General features: G+C 33.8%; 1 protein-coding gene across 2 annotated transcripts in view; it reads left to right on the top strand.

Annotated features, from left to right (window-relative positions):
- LOC110027731 (probable folate-biopterin transporter 6) overlaps positions 1–3,706 on the top strand; it is a 112,435-nt gene that overhangs the window by 108,481 nt on the left and 248 nt on the right. The window lies entirely within an intron of this gene.

Genomic DNA, 3,706 nt, shown 5'->3' with positions numbered 1-3,706 from the left:
CTTACCTACTAAATGCTAGAGGTTAAGATCAATATGTGGAATTTCAAGTTGAGTAAAAAGAAGAGTTTTGAATTTCTAATGGTGGGGTACCTCTTCTAATTTTCTAAGACTAGTCAATAGGAAAGTCCTATGGCTAGACCTAGGTTACTAAAGAAGTTTCTAGACCTCAACCAAAAGTGAGGTCAACAGTGATTTTACAATTATTGAATATTTTATACATCCATCTTTATCGAATCAATAACTGTTATTAAGTTTGGGTACAGTTGCTGAGGAATTAAATCATTTAGCAGCAGTATTAAATACATATATTTTAAAGATTATATAAAGTTAAGGTCAAAAACCCCAGTGACTTGTCAAGCTATCGTATTTGTTTGGCTTTAACTTTGAAAAGATGTTTTGCATGTTTTGTCATGCCATTTTTTTTATTCAGGGTTTACACTTGCATGACACTATCATACAAATAGCCTAAAATATAGGAGTATTTATATCATAACAAATGAAAACCTCAGAGCCTAAGTCGAGTTAGGGCTTAAATGTGATTGTGCAAAATCCTAAAAGATGAGTTGAGGATTTATAGAGTATTAAACAGACTACCTTGAAACCATATGATTTGTTTTTTAAGCTAAGAGTTTGCTCTCTCGAATATATTCTTTTGTATATTCTTGTCATGCTGCCCACGATGTTAGCTCCAAGCTCCTCGTTGAAGCAACAGTCTTAAGGTCTAAGGTTCAAAAAGTTTTACTGTATATTTTTCAATGACAAGTTTTGTTGTTGTTCAAGTATTATGGGTGGGTGGTTAAATTTAAATAGAGTGACACCGGTTAGGATCTCACGGTTCTTTCATTCTGGTACCACTATTTTCTTTTGAATTTACTTAGTCTAAACGAGTTATTAAACTCATTTAAATTGGGGAGATCTCGTTAGCAACCGTGAGTTACCTCATCCGAAGGACTCCCGTAAATTCAAAATTACGTATTGTAAATGTTTTTTTTTTTGTTTTGTTGTATTTTGAAAATGTTCTTTAATTTTGAAAATAATTTTGTAATTTTCAGTTTTGAGAAGTACTGCAAGCAAGGTTAATAAATGCAGGTAAAAATAAGATGTCGTAAAGTAAATAAATAAAATTACAGTGTATAAAATATAAATGCGTACCTGTCACCTTCTCGCTGCTATGGCTGCATGGTTAACATCTCAAAGCAGAATATATTTGCATGAATTAAATAAATTACAAAGAAGTAAACGGAAGCATCTGATATAGAAAAGTCGAACCTTGAGTCGTAGCAAAACACGAGTGAAAAGAAAACCCGTATTCACATATGGAAGACCAGAACTAAGTGTAAGATATGAGTAAAGGTGGGGGCTCAGAGCTAGACTGCGTGCTTTCTAACCTTAAGTAAGAGCTACCAACCCAATCTTCTATGGAGGGCAGTCCTAACCTCGATTCAAGTGATTAACCATGGACATTTAAAAATTTTCATTTGAATTTAATTTTCATGCATACACAATTTTATCATGTGAAAGAGACTTTTGTTTAAAATATTTTGAAGATAGCTGCAGTCCACATGTTAATCAATCTAATCGAGCTAGGACTACAGGAAACCTAAGAGTATCGAGGGGGCAAGCATCTTCTCAAGAGTCTTCAAATAGTATCATCGGTCCTTATACTCTCATTTTATTAAAGGTCCTTGAGGTAAGAGTTATTATTCTAAAATCCCACATCATATCGCTTGTTTTAGCACACATTAACATTAACTTCATTGCCCTAGCCACATATACCTCAGACTTACGCAAGTCCGATGATCCATATATGGCACAAACAAATATCCCCATTCGCTCACAAGGATTTAAATACTTTATGAAAGACTTAAACCCTTAAGCATTGGGTTGTTAATGTAAGATAAGTAGTTTGGGGTATTTCTATTGATTTGTGTGAATTATCGGGCCTCGAACCATAACTTGGTGGGTATTTAGGGGTTCATCTGATTTTCAATGATCATTTGTGTTTTCAGGATGATTTTCTTCAACAAATCATGACAAACCCAGATTTTCTTTAAAATATCTGGAATCTCTCAAGGATGTCCAGAGAATTACTCTAAACAAATCTGGAATCTAGATCATTTTAAGTTCTTTTTGGTCTTTCTAGACTGTTAATTAAACCATCCGAACTGAATTAATATATTTTAAGTTATGCTCAGTATATCTTAATAGACTCATAAGTAGGTTAGCAACTATTTTGTTTGATGCTTGGATGAATGATCATCCCAGGGGTGAGTTTAATTACTGAAGGGAAATTTACTCTATCTTAATTAAACTTGAGCCTAGAGTGTTTATGAAAAATTATATTCTTTTTTTTTTAATTCCTTTATATAGTTTCAGATCGATCCTAGCTCACTATCAAGCTCATAGATCATTAAGGATAGATTTGTAATTTAAGTTAAGTAAAATGATATTAATCCTTGATTGTATCATGTTTAACTATTAATCCGGGGCTTCAAATAAGTTAATTAATTTCTTCCTTTCTCAAGCCCCTCACTTGAGAATCTTTCATACTTAATCGTCTTCCAACCCTCACTAATAGGAGAAATTACACTTTTACCATTTTTTATAAAATATCATGAGTTCATTTCTATTCTTTAACCTTTAGTGTTTCAGTTGTCTTAGAGAGTCAATTATGGTCAATATTATCCTTTAACCCTTTGGTTTGACCTAAAATTTTATTGGGATTCAAGATTCCATAATTACGCATATAAGCACATGTAATCACAATGGGGGCAAGGTAGCATTCATGTAAACATGGAGTCTATTTTGTTATAGGCATGCAAGTAAACATAAAAGCTTAGGTGGTAGATGGGTAAATCCAAAAGAGTTTTGCAGCATGCATGGAAATATGAAAGTTTAAACGACATGCATGTATGTCCAAATGAATTGGTGGCATAGGTGTAAATTTCTAGAAGAATAAAACAAATAAAAAAAATTAAGGCGATAGACGCATAAACATGATAAAATTTAGGGTGGTGCACATGTAAATTCTTTTTTTTCTGTTTTGTTTTTTCTTTGTTTTTTTGTTAAAGAAAATTGGTTATGTAAATACAAAAGAATCGAGTGGTATGCATGTAAATGTCCGCCTTTTCTTTGGAACCATGAGGGTGGTATGCACCTAAATTGCTTTTTTTTTTTTCAATGAAATGTTATAAATATAAATACATGAGTGGCATACATGAAATTATCAAAGTTTAGATTTTTAATGTAGAAATATATAAGAATCAAGTGATATGAAATTTGGGTGGCATGCATGTCAATCTCTCTCTCTCTCATGCAAATACATAGAAAGTGACTGACATACATGTAAATTTTACCATGCAGGTAAATTTTCTTTTTTTTTTGTTATTAGGTATATACGTGAATAAGAAAGAAACAAAAAAAGGTGGGGAGCACATACCAGACCGAGGCGGGAAGTTCGCCGGAGGGGGTTCGCCGAAGGGTGTTTGCCGGTGGAAAAAGAAGAAGGGAGAGGAGAAAGGGGGCTGCCATGAGGTGTAGAATAAGTGAGTTGACTCTTATATAGGAGAGGGAGATGAAGAGAGAGGCGGCTATGAGGTGAGGGGAAGAATGGAAGATGGATGGGGGAGAGAGAGAGAGAGAGGAGATTTTTTTTTTTATGTTAGCTACCGTGAGAAAGGAGAGCGGGAGAGAGAAGAGGGAGGCG

Source organism: Phalaenopsis equestris, unplaced genomic scaffold (assembly GCF_001263595.1).
Source record: "Phalaenopsis equestris unplaced genomic scaffold, ASM126359v1 Scaffold000438, whole genome shotgun sequence".
NCBI lineage: Eukaryota > Viridiplantae > Streptophyta > Magnoliopsida > Asparagales > Orchidaceae > Phalaenopsis > Phalaenopsis equestris.
The sequence above is the reverse complement of the archived record's forward strand: the minus strand, read 5'-3'. Positions and strand labels throughout refer to the sequence as shown.